The following is an 18069-nucleotide window of genomic DNA, read 5'->3' on the forward strand; positions in this document are numbered from 1 at the left end:
CAAAAAGCTAGAGCTGTCACTTATTTCTGAATAAACCAACAGAAGCAGGCTGTCATAAAATGGTACCATAAAGTGAGGTAAGAACAGAAAATGAAAAACAGGAAGTGTAATTCCAGGCTTCTCTCTTCTGGAAGAACCAAGACTGACAGTCAACCTATGCCCTGGTCAGGTGTGTTGCAAGGACACATTGAGTCTGATACTGGCATGATGGGCAACAGGGATTTTAATCAGGACAGACATGGGAAGACAGCAGGGATAGAGGGGTCCCTGCTTGCTGAGCACATCCCCACCCAAAGTCAGTTTAAAGTGAAGGAGAACCGTTATGATACCTACACTGCAGATCTACCAGGGAAGCATCAAGTTGTTGTGGAGCGGGGAGGAAGCAGACAGGGTGAATGTGTGTCACACATATGTAGCAAGTCTCCATGGTGAATTAATCAGTGTGGACTTCTTACAGGTACTAATAGAAAAAACTGGGGGGAGGGATGATCTTCTGCTAGACGTGAAATCACTGATGGAGTGGAGAAGGGGGGAGAAGGGCTTATAAGACAATGACCTCTGTGGTCAAGGTGTTAGGGATCTAGAGGTTTCCGGGGTTTCTGCTACAGCAGTCCCTAAGATAGATATCCATCTTCTAAAATAAAACAAAATCAATGTACCCACTATGTTAAATGTATATTTGCATCTAGGTATTTATTTAGGATGAGTTTTCATTTTGTGTAAGGGTTTGTTTTTGTTTTCATGTTTTGTACTTTTATTAGTGTAGGTTTGCTGTACGTAACGATCACATGCACTGTACGTAACTGATACATGTACACAACACATTTCAATTTCTTTTATTTCCCCTTCCTTCCAATCCCCCGCTTTTATTTTTCCAGCATCAGATTCATTTCTTTATGATACTTTATAAAGTTAATTGCCATATATCTATAGATTGGAAACCTGAATAACCAAAGAACATTTAAAAGAAGTAAGATAATTGTACTAAGTCAAGACACACGTTTAGATATAATGTCCATGTTGTTTTAAAATGCCTTTCTCTCTCTCATTTTCTATTATCTGTCTTTTATTTTGTAATATATATTATACATATGTATATATTATATGTATATATATTTCATGTGAGTGAAATTAAGTGTTGTTTAAGCTTATGGGCCTGAGTTTTTTCACTTAATATCATGGTTCAAGGTTCATTCATTTTCTTACAAATACCTTAAGTTTAGTCTTTTTTTTAATTTTGAAGAAAACAAAATCAAATGAGACAAAACAAAATAGAGTCAATAAAAAGAATCAACATGGTACATGACTTAAAAACAAAATACAAAGAGATCAATAATGGCTATCATAATGCCTGTTGTTATCTTCAAAAGAATTGCCCATATCATCAGGCATAATAAAATTGAACAAAACAGTACAGAACAAAACCAATAAAAACAAAACATTGGAGACACTATAAAACTTCAAAAGAAGATAATAGTCCAGCCAGAATGAGTATTGTAGTGTATCTTATTGTCTTCAGAGTAGTTAATAGTATCAGCTTTGATACTATCAAATAAAACAGAATAGAATGAAATCAGTCAAAACAAAATAGTGAAAGCAAACAGGGCTTCAAATCAAGCTAATAGGAAATCAAAAATGGTTGCCATAGTATATCCCACTCTCTTTGGAATAGCTGTCCATGCTATCAAATCTAATATAAGTAGACAAACTGAAACAGAATAAAACCAAACTAAACAGAACGATGCAAACAGTATGGGTTTCAAATCATGATAATAGATTAACAATGGTCACCGATGTCCCTTTTTAGACAATTCCTCTTTATGGCAGAGTAATATTATTATATTGCACATAAATATCACATTTTCTTTTTTGTTTGCTTTATGAAAAAAAGTAAAGCGAAATTCACAACAAAATAATAAGAGTATAACTTTGCTAATACATTGCTAATTGTTATCCTTGAAGTAGTTACTCAGAGTACAAGATTTGAGCATTAAAAAAATCTCCAATGAATTCTAGCATGAACAAGGTTTTAAAATTTTGGATGACAATACAACTCTGCCATCAAATCTAGGATTGGATAATTATCTGAGAAAAAAAAAACTTGTGACTCAAACTCAGTAAGTTTGGTGGTACCTCTGATTTTGCCTGTTAACTACTTTATATGTTGGAGAGTGTTTTATAAACAGATTTTTATTTGTTTCTTTGTTTGGTGCCAAGGACTGAACTCACAATCTTGATCTTGCAAGATACTGCATTTGCCTAGCAGGCACTTACACTGCTGAACTAAACCCCCAGCTCCTTAAGTAAACAGTTTTACCTCAGCTTCAGAAAGTGACCATAAAAACATCAGACTTATTTGACGGATGTTTTCCGTACTTTCAGGGTGATGTGATATGCAAAGAGCGTTACTTTAGAGTGAGACAGGTCAGGATTCAAATATGGACTCTGCCAATTGCTAATTGTATAATTTCAAACGAGGTAGACATAATACTTGTTTTGAATGGTCTTGCAAAAATTTAGATGAGACAATTGTAAAAGATACTTCTGAGTTCTTTCCATATGATAGACACTTATCAATATTAACTTGCTTCATTTTTGTAGAATAAAATTCTTCAGGGATTTTATTTCATTAATTCACTTAGGATATTTTTGTTTCCAGTCCTTCAAAATAAAAATGAAGTCAAGCTATAAACCCCAAATATAATAATGATAACAGATATTAACATTTTATTTTTAGTAGTAGATAGAAACCTACACAAAATGGAATTTGAACAATACCACAAACCAAGCAGACCTGTCAAGTCTGTATAGAACACTACACCAATCAACACGATATACATTTTTCTTAGTCCACATGGCAAATTCTCCAGGATAGACTTTTTAAGTCCATTTTTGAAAAAAAGTTTAGAAAATATAAATCATAAGAATCTGATCACAATGAAATAAGGGTAGAAATCAATAACAGAAGGAAGATGAAAGTTTGCAAGTGTGTAGACGTACATTCTCAGAGAATGTCTCGAAGAAGAAATCATAAGGGAACATGGAAAATGATTAGCGATTACTGAAAATGAAAAATACAATATATCAAGGTGTATTGGATGGAACATAGCCAGTGTCCACAAGGAAATATACAATTGTAAATATTACATTAAAAAAGAAGAAATATCTCAAACCAATAAAATAACTTTCCAACTTAAGGAATTAGAAAGAAGAGTGAAAAATCCAATGCCAGAAAAAAATAACGAAGATTAAAACAAACATAAATAAAATAAAGAATGCAAAACAGCAGAATCAATGAACCAAAAGTTAGTACTTTCAGAAGATTAACAAAATCCACAAACTCTTAACTACTCTCAAAAAATAAAAAGAAATATATGAATAATTGATACCAAAAATTAGAACGTAACACTGTAGACCTTTTGAAAATAAAGTCTGAGAAGGTAGTATGAAGACCTGGATAATGGCAAAGTAGAAAACCTGAATGTCATTGAAAAATCCCTGGAAAGATGCAAACTTTGTAAGCAGAAGAAAATTTCAGTAGACCTATAACAAAGATAATCAACCACTGGTCAAAAGCCTGCCCAAAAAGAAAACTGTTAAACAAAGAACCTTCACGTCTAAATTCTGCCAACCATTTACAGAAGAAGAAACACAAATCATTTTTGAAAATCTTCTGACAACTGAAGCAAATAAAAAGAAGCCATCAAAAGAAAAGAAGTTACAATTTTGAATATGGATAGAAAAGCCTAGAAACAAATGCTCACAGACTAAATGCAGCAACCTATTAAAAGGATTATACCCCAGGACCATGGAGAATTTAGTCCAGGAATACAAGTGGATATATGTATGAAAATTAATCAAGACAGAAAATTAACAGAACAAAGGAAAAGCTGGTGTGATCATCCCAAATGATGTGAAAAACACATTTGACAACATTCCACACAAATTCAGATTTCAAAACACTCAGCCAACTAGTACAGGAGAGGCATTGTTCTTGATATGATAATGACACATTTATGGAAAATCAACAATACAAGCAGGAACTTGGAGGCCTGTTTTCACCATTACTATTTGGGATTGCACTAGAATTTCTAATGAGAAATATTAATAAGACAAATAAATAAAAAAACATTTCATTGGAATGGAATAAGTAACTATCTTTACTGCAGACAGTATAATCCTATATAGAGAAAATCCCAAAGAGGTCATAGGAAAGGTACTAAGACTATCTAAACTGTCAATAGAGTTTGAAGCCACAAGCTCAGCATGCAGAAATCAACAGTATTTCTACATACCAGCAAGAGAAAACCAAGACAGAACGAAAGTCGTTCCATTTGCAATAGCATCAAAAGTAACTTAGGAATACATTTAACCAATAGAGTAAAAAACTGTACACTGACAATCACACAAAGCATTGCTAAAAGAAATTAAATAAGCATAAAAGAGCAGTCTATGTTCATATTGTTATGAAAACAGTAATATCCAAAGAGATATACAGACGTTGTATCCCTATCAAAATTTTTTGGAAATGGAAATATTGATTCTAAAATTCACATAATATTTTCAAAGGCCCAAAATAAACATAACAATTTTTTAAAAGAACCAAGTTGGAGAACTAATAGTTCCAAATATTAAAACTCACTAAGAGTCACAGTAATAAAAAATGTTTCAGTAATAACATAGTGGTAGACATATATAACAAAGGAATAAAACTATGAGTCCAAAAATAGCTCCATTCATCAATTGTGAGAGTACTCAGTACCTTCAAAGGATACAGAATAGTTTCTTCAACAGATTATGCTCAAACAATAAAGTTGGAGCACTGCCTTGCCCTTTATACAAAAATTAGCCCAAAATGGATCAAAAGGACCTAACTTTAGGAGCTTGACAGCAAAAACACAAGTGAACATAAAGTAAGTAAATTTGACTTCTTCAAAATCAAAATGTTGCATAGTTTAAAAGACATTACAGAATGAGATATATATCTTACATATAATATTTATACATGTAACATTTATAATATATATATATGTATGATAAAATGTGATAAAATGTAATATATATAACATTCCATGGATCAAAACAAAAGGATGAATAATCTAAAAATACACAAAGGATGAAAAGCTCTGCATATTTTTAGTGACAGTATAAAACTGTGCAGCCACTGTGGAAGACAGATCAACAGTTACTCAAAAGTTAAACATAGAATTATCAAATGAACCTGCAGTTCCACCCTGAGAAACACCAAAGAGAATGATATACATGGTCAAACCTCTCAATCCTATCTCTTTCTCCAGCAGCCTAGTGGCAGCCAGTCAGCTACGGAGGCTACCAGCTCTACACAAGAGAATCTTGGGAAGACCTCACCCAACTCCTGGCTACACACTTCTTGCTTCCTGCCCTGGAACTTCTCTAATGCCAATGGGACTCCTGTGGGAAATGCAGTGCTCACATGTGTACAACCAGGAAATAATGAGGAATCAAATATGAGGCTGCCCTTGGCCAATGGAAAATGGAGGCTACACATGAGAACGCCACAGAATGCTTTGTTGAAATACAACACCAATCGCTTGTAACAATGGCAAACTCAATGGCTTATCTTCGTATTGTCTTTCTTTCTGCCTCTGATTTCTCTGGGGATCCAAGTTAAAACAGTTCTGGAATGTTTTTCCCAGGTACATGAACAAAAATATGAAACTATGAAGATACTTTTCAACTATGTAATTATACAATTAGGAGGAAGGAAGGAAGGAAGGAAGGAAGGGAGAAAGGGAGGGAGAGAGAGAGGGAAGGAGGGAGGGAGGAAGGGAGGGAGGGAGATATGAAATTGTGGAAAACCAAAACTAAATCCAATTCAGGAAATTGGTCAGTTTAAATTGCAGGGTAATAGCTGTGCAGCAAATTCAAAGAACAAATGGTGTAGTTCAGGGGACCCCAGCCATACTTCAGCCCACCTTGTGGCCCGTGGCCTGTTAGGAACTGGCCTTCACAGCAGGAAGTGAGAGGCCCTGAACCAGTGAAACTCCATCTGTGTTTACAGCTGCATCCGATGCTGGCACTGCCACTCTGCCTCCCATTAGATCAGCAGTGGCAAGTGCTCACAGAGATGCAAACCTTACTGCAAACTATGCAGTGTGGCATCCCTGTTGCATTCTAATGTGGTAATAATGGAAATAAAGGGTACAATTTAATAATAATGGGAATGAAGTGCCCACCAAAAGTAATGCACTCCAAACATCCTGAAATCATCTCCTCCAACTCCACTGATGAGAAAAGTGTCTTCCAGGAAACCAGTTTCTGATGCCTAAAAGAGATGAGTGCTGTGCACTGAACTTCCAGTAGAGATCACTTGCATGGAGGGGGGTGAGGATGATGATTTAAACTTCTCATATGTATGAACACTGGGAGAGAAAATAACCATATGCAGGAAACTGACAGGTGCAATGATAAAATTCAAAGATGTGTACACAGAAAACAGCGTAAGTGAAAAATAATTATTTACTCCCCCAGATTTCCAAGAAAGGAAATAAAATCATAGTAAAAGTATGGCCCACTGGTGAACAATATTTAGACAGCTATAATAATATAAATTTTTATGATTGATTCCTTTAAGCACACAGCTATATTGGTTAGGCTGGGGGAGGAAGAGTTTATGTGTTGGGAGAAGCAGGTGAAAGAGCTAATTCATCATTTATCACACCAAAGAAGACAATAGAAAATACTTAAGTTGGCAAATCAACAGGAAGCAGTGTAACAGTAAGTGCCCAGTTAATGAGTGCCAGGATGCTGGGGGTGGCGCGTTCTGTACATCTGAGAAAGGGTGAAAAAGAAGATCAGTTATTTTCTCCAGTAATCTTCACCTTCTACTGAGCTAGATTGAATTTCATTTTTCACTTAATTTCCACCCCATTTTACCGCCTTCTTATCACCTTTTGAAGATGGAATATGGGCTAGAGCTGTAACTCAGTGGTAGAGTACTGGTCTATGATGCAAGAGGCTCTAGGTATGGCCATTTAAAGTCACATTAAAATTTCAGTCTCAGATCTCATTGAAACGTCTCTTCTTATCTCTAGCAGTGTCTTAGCTAAGGGTGCTAAATAAAGAAGAAAACACATTGGCAATGCCACTGCTTTCCATATGGATTAGCAATAGGAGATCAGAATAGTGGGGTACGTCATTACACTCTCATGGTCATCTCTTAGGTGACATTGCTTGGTCTTGGATATTGACCATGTCTGGAACCTCAGTGCTCATTTGTTCCCAGAGCACTGGTTGGTCAGCTCTCTTGTTGCTGGGACCAAACACACAACTTCAAGGAGGAATGGTTTGCTTTTGTTCAGGATTTCAGGGGATTGGTTATGGGAAAGGTAAGTCTGGACTGGTTCTTCTCTGCCTTCTGTAGTGATATCAGCTCTCAGATCTTCCCCACAAAACATTTCCAGGGGAGATCCATGGATGGGATTCAGTCAATTTCTAAGAGCACTTTATTAAGCAATGAGTTAGTTAGCTTTACTAGAGAGGGCAGTAAGCTTGCAAGAGGTCCAGCTGGGCAAGGCCTAAAGAAAGTATCTGTCCTGAAGTCTAGGGACTTCTTTTTGAGTTCTTAGTATTCAACAAGGGGTTGGGGTTTGTGACGGATGAGACGTCTTGCAACTAAGAATCTCCACTGTCATGGCAGGAGGGGAAGTTTTTGACGGTGTGAAGATTTAGAACCAATATAGCAGCCAACACCCATGGACAAGGGTCAAAACTACCATGTAATGCATGTAAATTAGGTCTAATTAGTCATCAAGATGTCTGTGCTGTTAGATGTGGTTGTGTGGGAATAGAATGTAGAAGATTAGTAGGAGGGAGGATCTTTGAAAGGCTTAAAGTGGTCTCAGGAAATCAGGGATCTACAGACTAGGGAAAGCCACAGCCCTTTTTTGGAATTTGCTCACAGGGTTACACTGTAGTTTCCCGGTTCCAGCTCATTTCTGGCTAAGCACATATTTATCAGACTTAGTCTGTAACGGGCTGGCTCCAAGACAGAAGCAGCCTGGCAGAAGTGCCTGGTGAAAGAAAGCTGCTCAACCCGTAGCAACCAGGAAGAAGTGAGCAGAGAAATGGCACCAAAAAGAAAGGACCAGAGACTACATAGAGACCACAAATTCACAATTTCATAGCCCACCCAGTCATACCCAGAAGTGTACACTACTGATGCCCTAAGCAGGTCCCAAGTTAATCTTGTAGACAACCAAACTTAACTATAAAACAGGACTTATAGGACTATGAAGGCCCTCAGGAACATCCCCCACCGACAGGTTCACCTCTTCAGGTCCACCTAACCCTACACTTGGCCTCTCATTGCTATCCTACACTCAAGAAAGATGCCAGTAAGATGGCTTTAGCTTGGCCAGCTTCCCAGGTGCCTGTGTCTACCGGAAAGCCTGTATTTTTTCCATGCCCCGAAGCCCACCTTGAACTTTTCCCTTTCTCCTTTGCCAAAACCATCCCTGCTCATCCTGTTATTTCCTTCCTGTAGGTACCATAATCTTTACCCTAAATCCACAGATTTCCCAGGTTGGAATTACAAAGGAGAGAGTAAAGGGAAAGTGAACATATAGATATTAGTTTCCCCTCCAGGCTTATGTTTCCTAAGATCTTTCAAGCTTTTATAGAAAATGGAATAGAATGAGAGGGTGATGGCAACAAAGCTAAAGAAAGGTAGTGTCGTGTAATTAAGAGATCACCAAAAATAGACATCTGTGTCTATCCCTAAGAAGTTCCACTCCTTACTTACCTCCCTTGAAAGTTAGACATGCAAATTGAGTCTTCCTTAAGTACATGGAACCCAAAGTATTTCAGATTTAGGACTTTTGAGTTTTGGAACATTTCCATATATAATAACATACCTTAGATATACGGGGATAACTTCTGGTCATATTCCCAGAAGAACTGAAAACATCATGAGAATGGTTGTGCACCTATGTTTATAGCAGCACAATTTGTAACAGCCAGGTCTTAGAAACCACCTAAACACCCATCAACTGAGGAATGGGTAAAAAAGATGTGATATTTTTATACAATGGGGCACTACTCAGCTATAAAGCATGATCACACTGAGATATTATAAATAAAGGGATGCAACTTGAGACCATACTCATAAGTGAAATAAATCAAACTCACATGTGTAAATAACATATACTCTCCCTCGTGTAAGAAATGGTAAGAGTACACAAGATTTTATAGTAGTCATGGTTTCCCATTATATTGCTTTAAAGTTTTAAAATGTTTTCATTCATTGGTTGGATTATTCTGTTTTGTTTAATTTTATTATGTGTGATGGTATGAACAACTACTCTGAAGAAATCAAGACATTAAGAAATCAGCCATTACTGATTGACTATCATCTTGCTTTGAAGTCCTACCATGCTTTTGTTCTGATTGGTTCTATCCTGTTGTGTCTTACTCGATTTTATTATGTGTGATAGTGTAAACAAATTTTTTCAAGGAAAATGAGATATTATAGTAGCCATTTTTCATTCCCTGTTATTTGCTTTGGAATGTTCTATAATGCTTTCATTCTCTTGAATGGTTTTATACTATTTTGTTATGTTTGATATTATTTTATGTGAAGGTACACTCAATTATTTCAAAGAAAAGAGATACTATGGTAGCTACTGTTGATACCTGGTTGTCTTATTGTGAAGTGCTGTGTTGCTTGCATTTTTCTGTTGTGATTTGCTTTGTTCTGTTCTCTTTTCTTTTATTCTCTTTAAAATAAAATTTTAAAGAGAATATGGTGATAAAGATATATGGTGATGGAACCCAATTCTAAGCAAAAAATTCATTTTAGGGGTAATATTTTATTGCACCTGAGGGTTTTTTTTTTTTCTGCAAAGGACACATGAGAATGGTTGTGGAATTTTCCACTTGTAATAACATATTGGGGCTCAACATATTATGGATTTTGGAGCACTTTGAATTTTCAATTTTTGGCATAGAGATATTTAACCTCTACTTCAGAGGGTCACTCTAATGATTAAATGATAAATAAATCCAAAGATCTTAGAAAAGTACCTGGAACACGGTGAGCCCCGTGTGACTCATTATTTCTGCTGCATATTCAGAAGATCTTGGGAGATAATCTTGTCATCTTGTCAGTTCTTTTTATGCTGGGGAAGTTCTTAGCACCTACCATGTTCAGCTTTTAAGCTATCGCTATAATTCCAAGGCCAAGGAAAATTCCATTTAATGTCTCTTACATAGATTATTTAGAAATATGGAGATAGATACTGGAAGGAAGAGCCAGAAGAGGAGACAGCAGTTGTCTCTGGAGAACGAGGCTGGCAGCAGACTGCTGCTTCTCATTATCAGCCCATTAGGACTGTTTAACTTTTAAAAGACTAGACCCATGCATTACTTTGAAAAAATTAACTTTTAATTTTTAAAGCAAACACTCAGAGACTATAAAACAGAATGCTAGATGTTAATTAGTATGTATTTTGTTTTGTGTTGAGTTCATGACAACTCTGAAAACAGTGAAACGTCACACCCAAACATATCCCCAAGGGAGGATTGCAAAAACCCTTCAGTAATTCTTTAACTCTTTATTTTTCCTTCCATCTTTTTTCTTTCATAACCAAATAGAAAACAAGCCCTATTTTTTTGTATTAAAGAAAGCTCTCTAAATCTTCAGTAGATGAGTAAAATATTTCTTGGACTTTCAAGTTCATTCAGATTTAAGATGTGTTTACAGTATGGATTTTTTTTTCCTCGGGCTGTTCACTTTTCATTGCTTCGTGAATTACCTATCATATTCCTGAAGGCAATTTCTTGCATGAAATCCGTAAGAATTTTGCACATTTCCCTGTACAGCATCAGGAGGCCACAACAACTTTCCAGAAATGAAGAATGAAATTCTAGTATTCTAATTGTATGCAGTGTCCACATGCAAGATGAGGGAGTTATGAATGCAGCAAACACAAGAGAGTCAGTCACACATGGGTCTAAGCCTCAATCTGTGCAAGTGAGCAAGGTGAATGAATGCCCAGTGGTGCCAACTATGTTGCACCATGGCCATTAGATTAAGAAGCAGTCCCCTCATTCAAGCATGGTGCCACTGACCCTCTGAGCTACAGGCCCTGCCACAGAGACTCACTCACTGAAAGAGGTTCACTTCTCCCTGGGGTTGAATTTTTTCCTGAACCTTTCAGTTTCATTCTATGATTTGCTCTTGTTTTTTACCCCACTTTCAACCTTCCTTTTACCACCTGACCAATGGATGTTAAGACCCCACAAGTGGCCACTTGGATTCTTTTCCCAGGAGACTCCTCGGTTTTGCCACCCAAATTCACATCCCAGGTGCCTCTGTCTCTTGGCTTTATGACTGAACATAAAAGGAAAAAGAAGATCTCGGCCCAAGATGAACATGCTCACTGTCAAAGGAATGCCTCCAGAAATGGAAGGCATCCTTATGTCTGCTGAGGTAGAATTTATTTCTAATCAAACTCACCTTTTGAAGTATGCAGTTGGGTGCATGTTAAGCATCATGTATACTCGTGTAACAACTATCACAATCAATGGAGAAAACATTTCTTTCACTCTAAAAAGTTTTACTGGGCCCTTTAAAGCCACAGTTTTTGAGATAAAGAACAGATTTACTTGCACAGAGGTGGTGAGGAAAGATTTCATTCGAAGAATTGAGACAGGAGTTTCTCTGGACTGAGAATAACAGTAAAATTTTAATGGGCAGAGAAGAGAAGGATTTGAGTAGAAAAAGGATTTGTGAAGAGCAATGTTGCTATTGTCAGGGGGCTGAGACTGTCCTAGGTCCTTGACGGCACAAAAACCTCAACAGGACACCCAGAAGTGAAAGTGAAAGCATAGATTCATTAGCAAAGTTACATTCCTCAGGGTGGGACCAGGCAGAAGGGGACTCAGGGCCCAGAAGAAAACAGGTGTCCAAGCCTACCAGTAGTTCCTACAGGAGGAGCGGCTCTCTGAGCTGACACTTATCAGTTCACTCCATCTGGGGCAAGTCCCCTTCTTTTTATTGGGAGAAAGTTTTGGTCCCTCTGTGGATTTTTGAGGAACTGTAATGGTGCTAAAATTCATTGTGTGGAGGGTCAAAAACACAATGTAAGTGAGCTTAGAATTAGCTATAATTATGTTTGGGTCACTTTCAGTTGTTTGGGATGTTCTGTAGTGCCTGTCCCCAGATACGACTTAGTCATTACAGGTGGGTACCCTTTGTGGTTTCTAGAGAGGTTGTCATGCCCCGACCCTGAAGGTGATAGTGCAAGTGCCCTCTTGGTCACAGAACTGAACACTCTGAGGCTTTGGGAAAGTCACCTTTTTTTTTTTAAAGAGAAAATCCCAGAAAAGTAATATGCAAATGAACCTAAAAAAGCAAGCAAGCAAACAAACAAAAAACACAGCAACAATAAAAAAACAATAGCAATATAGATTTTCAAAAGAAAATGGTAGAAATTCAACAATGGTTGCCATACTGCATATTGTTACCTTCAGAATATTTGCTCAGGTTACCAGATGCAGGAATAAAACAAAATAATAAAATGGAACAAAACATTAGATTTCAAAAACAAGACAGAAGGAAATCCCCCATGGTTGCTATAATGCATACTGTAATCCTTTAAATAGGTGCTCAGACTACCAGCTTTAGGCCTGCAAAGTCAGTCAAACAACACAAGCATTAAGTTATTTTTATACATTAGTTGCTATCCTCTCAGCCTGAGTCCTCTGAATCAGCCACTGCTTATGGGGATGGAGGTTGCTCTTCTTGTCTCCCAGCCCATGCACCAGCTGGCTCATGAGAAGGCATGATTTGGCATCTTCATTCTCTTTCCATTTCTCCATGGCCGCCACTGGTTTATGGAAAGGTGTGGTTTGGTTCTTGATTCTCTTCCTATTGCCTTGACTTCTACTGGGGAACCACTTCTCTATACCTCTGCCCCACCTCCTGCCTCAGTTCCACTAATTGGAAAAAATAGAGGAAGCAGCAGTAAAAGACTAGAAAGGCAAGTTCATAGCACATCTCACTGCAAGACTGAGGAGCTGAAATTTATACTACACACAGTTGGGACCTGTTGTGTTCAACCTGAAGCAATCAGTGGGCCTAAATGTTATATATTTACTACAAGGCTGATTGGGTCAGGTAGCTGTAATAGTAACCTCTCACTGAGAGAAGGAAAAGATCAATATTCCCTGAGTGTGCAAGTAAGGCTTCAAGGAAGGGCAGGAATCTGGGTACCTGAGAGTTACTGCTACTTAACCTGACATTCCTGAAAATCTTGCCTTTTTGACAGTCACTCTGAATGTCTTGTTATCACTTCAAACTTAAGCCTCCCACCCACACAAGGAGCTAACCATAGAAAGACCTGCTTCTTCATCTCCAACCCATGCAGAGGAAAACTTTGCCCCAATCTCCTAGCTATACTGCATCCATCTATGAGTTTCCCAGCCAAGATAAGCATCCGTGGTTTGGGCAGGACAGAGAGCGCACAAAGCTTGTGTAGTGCATTCTTTTTAAAAGGCCAAAGGCAAAGAGGAAAAAAAAGTTAATGACGCCCTTACTCCTGAAGCAAAAACATGGTAGTAGACTTTTAAGGCAACGAGAGGGCTGGTAAGTGCACTTAATACAGAGTTTCTCAAATTCTTACTAAATGTCTTTGATAGGATGAGATTGATTTTTACTCTTTGGTTTGTTTTGCACTTTGTCTCATCACTCTTGTCTGAAGGAGCCATTAGGAAAAGAAGAAAGCCATTTTGTTGAAATAATAACCTCTGCAAGATGTTTTGCAAGAAATGGGCATTATTAGCAGGAAAAATGTTTGTAGATCTTGCAGTGAACTCTAAGATGCAGGCCTTCTCCAGGATTAGAAGAGTGGACCTCCCCTTCCTTAGGCTGGCATAGGAGTCAGAGCCATCATCTTGACCTGGTGGCACATGGACAGCTGGTCCAGGGCATGGAGGAAAAGCAATGAGCAGAAAAGACCAAGGGATGCTGGGGAAGTACGTAGAGTGGAGGGAGATTAGAGACTGAAGAGACTCAGAGACACCCAGGTGGTTCAGTTCAACAGCATTTGCTAACTATTCCACTCTACACAGTGTCCTTAAGTGTTGGGGCTCATCAAGGCATCTAGGGAGCAAAATAACTGTCCTCATGGAACTCCCCATGTGTCCATCCAAGCTGATGGCTTGGAGAAGAAATAATGGGAAAAATAAACACATGAATTTCATCATAGTAAGGGCTCTGGTTCTTCATCCCTGGGTGATAGTGAAGTTGTTTTGTTTCTCACAAGGAGCTGCGCCTGTGTGCCTTTACAGACACAGGTGACATGTAGAGAGGCAACTCAACATGTGACAATGTGACAAGGACCAAGACCAGGGAAGGCACCATAAACAAATGGGAAAAGACCACCTTATGCCATGGCCTGGGAACTCCCCCTGGGAACTGCATTTTTGACTCTGTTTAATTTGGTGGAGAGGCTGCTGTGCTTGGTGGACTCTGGAGTTCTGGGCCTGCCGGCACCATCGGTACTGGAATCTGGGCAGCCTGGAGTGAGTGTCCCCGCACCATCCCTGAAGTCCAGCAAGTTTAGGATCCCCGCTCAGTCCTGGACAGGGAACTTTGCGGCTTCCTGCTGCACTGGATCAGCTCAGCACGTCTTGAGGGCCTTGAGCCGGCCTGCACCAGCCTCCCTGCTTCTTCGGTGCTTGGCGGAATCTGGAGTTCTGGGCCTGCCGGCATCATCAGTTCTGGGGAGGCTGGGCAGCCTGGGGTGAGGGTCCCCACACCATCCCATGAGCCCAGCAAGTTTAGGATCCCCGCTCAGCCCTGGCCAGGGAACTTCAAGGCTTCCTGCTGCACTGGACCAGCTCAGCAGGGCTTGAGCCAGCCTGCTTCAACTTTCCCACTTCCTGCTATGCTTGGCGGACTCTGGGGATTTGGACCTGCTGGTGCCCTAAATTCTGGAGACCAAGTGGCCCGAGGTGAGTGTCCCTATACCATACCAAACCCAGGAGTTTGGAATCATTGCTCCCACCAGCCAAGAAACTTCACAGTTTCCTGCAACATTCAACCTGCCCTGCAGGGCTTGGGCCTGTCAGCCCCCACTCCGCCACCAGTGATCCTCTCTCAATCCCAGGGAACTGGTCGGCCAGAGTCCCAAGAGGTGAGGGCATGGAAGAGGATTTCCAACAGGCCCTGGGGAAGCCTTGGAATAACACTTGAAACATAGCAATATGTGAAAATGACAAAATGGAAGACCAAAATACGATCTCAAACCTCTAGCCCATTTCAAGAAACATTAGGAGCTATGTATATAGAAGAAAATGAATGCCATACACCTGAAATACCTGACATAATAGCAACTGAAATAAAGAAGCAACTCCGGGAAGCTTTAAAGGAATTCAAACTCGAAATATAATCTCCCAGGTAAAAGAAGAAATGATTAAAAAAAAATGAAAGAGATGCTGAACATAACGAAAGATACAGTTAAAAAAATTGGAGGAAATAAACAAAAGGTTGAATCCCTGGATGAACAATATAAGAAACAAACAGAATACGTAAAGCAGATGCAAAGAGATATATAGGAAATCAAAAATTCCATTGAAAGTTGTAAAAACTGCCTCACTGAAAGTGAAGATAGAATTTCAGACCTTTAAGACAAGATTGTAGCTAATGAACAGGAAAAGAAAGATCTTTTAAAAATAAAAAGGAATCAGGAAATAATTCAACAGTTGCAATATGATGCAAAGATAAGCAACGTAAGATTGATAGGGATAAATGAAAAAGAAGAGGACATCATAAAGGATGTCAATAGGATATTTAGAGAAGTAACAGCTGAAAATTTCCCAAACATTAGAATGGAAACTGACATCAGGATCAATGAAGCATATAGAACTCCAAATAGCCATAACCAAAATAAAACTACACCAAACATATAATAATCACCATCCCAGAAATAGAACATAAGAATAGAATATTAAAAGCTGTCAGAGAGAAAAGACGGATCACCTGTAAAGGAAAAGCTATCAGAATCACAGCTGACATCTCAGCACAAACAATAAAGTCAAGAAGAGCATGGAGTGAAGTATTTCAGATCCTAAAGGAAAATGATTCCCAGCCTAGACTGATGTACCCTGCAAAACTGTCCTTCAAAATCGATGGAGAAAAAAGATACTTCCATGACAAAGAACAGCTGAAGAACATCATGATCACCAAGCCAATCCTGCTAAGAATACTAAAAGACAGTTTAGATACACCTAGGAAAAAACCATTATGCAAAGAAGATAATTAAACAGATAAAGAAAAGATAAAGAAACATAAAGATGTAACAGCAGAAAGATAACATGTCAACAATAAATTAACATATAACAGTTGTAACCATTAATGCAAATGGTCTGAATGCATCAATTAAAAGAAACAGACTGGCAGAATGGATCAAGAAACAAAATCCAACCATATGCTGTCTACAAGAAACTCATCTAACCCAAAAGGAGACACAGACTGAAAGTCAAAGGACAGAAAACAATACTTCATGTGACAGGAACCCCCCAATAAAGCAGGGGTAGCTATTCTGTTTGCAGACAATGTGAACTTCAAACCAATAATGATCAGAAGAGATAAAGAAGGTCATTACATACTGGTTAGGGGAAAACTTCAAGAGTAAGAGACAACAATCTTAACTATATATGCACCAAATTCCAGAGCACCCAGTTAGCAGTAACACAATTATAACAGGAGACCTTAACACACCATTGACACCAAGGGACAGATCAATCAGACAGAAAATCAGCAGATAAATAATAGAACTGAATCACACCTGTGAACAAATGGACTTGATAGACATATACAGAGTGTTCCATCCAACAACATCAGAATATACTTTCTTCTCAGCAGTACATGGTACATTCTCTAAAATAGACCATATATTAGCTCACAGAGCATATTTAAATAAATGCAAAAGAGTGAAAATTATCCCTTGCATGTTATTGGATCATAGCACCATGAAATTAGAAATTAATGATAAAAGATACTGCAAAAATCCCCCAAATACATGGAAACTGAATAATACACTCTTGAGTAACCAGTGGGCCACAGGGGAAATTAAAGAAGAAATTAAACAATACCTAACAGCAAATGAAAATACAAATACAACTTACCAGAATCTGTGGGATGCATGAAAGCTGTCCTCAGAGGAAAATTTATTGCACTGAGTTCCCATATCAGGAAAAGTGAATGAATACAAATAAATAACCTGAATGTACACCTCAAATATCTAGGAAAAGAAGAGCAAATTAAGCCCAAAGCTAAAAGAAGGGAGGAAATTATAAAAATCAGAGCAAAAATTAATGCAATAGAGACTAAGAAAACAATCCAAAGAATCAATGAATCAAAGAGTTGGTTCTTTGAAAGAATAAATAAAATTGATAAACTTCTAGCCAACCTTACTAAAAAAAAAAAAGAAGGAAAAGCTCAAATTCACGCAATAAGGAATGAAAAAGTTGAAATCACTAAAGGCTCTGTAGAAATACAGAAGATCATCACCTATTTCAAAAACCTCTACTCTCATAGGTTTGATAACACAGAAGAAATAGACAGATTCCTAGAAACATATGATGTACCAAAGCTGGGTCAAGAAGATGTAAAACTGCTGAATAATCCAATTTCTATTAATGAAATTGAAAATGTAATTAAGTCCTTACCTGCAAAGAAAATCCCAAGCCTAGACGGATTAACTGCCGAATTCTATAAGAAATACATAGAAGACTTAATGCCAACACTCCTCAAACTCTTCAATGAAATTGAAAGGGAAGAAATCCTTCCTAAGTCATTCCTGGAATCAAATATTACTCTTATACCAAAAGCTAAGAAAGACCAAACTAAAAAAGAGAACCACAGACCAATCTCCCTAATGAACACAGATGCAAAAATCCTCAATAAAATATTGGCAAATAGGATGCAGCAAATCATCCAGAAGATTATACACCATGACCAAGTGGGATTCATCCTAGGCCCACAGGAATGGCTCAATATACATAAATCAATAAAGTAAGAAT

Source organism: Cavia porcellus, unplaced genomic scaffold (genome assembly GCF_034190915.1).
Source record: "Cavia porcellus strain 051 isolate PalLab524CR breed Dunkin Hartley unplaced genomic scaffold, mCavPor4.1 scaffold_23, whole genome shotgun sequence".
NCBI lineage: Eukaryota > Metazoa > Chordata > Mammalia > Rodentia > Caviidae > Cavia > Cavia porcellus.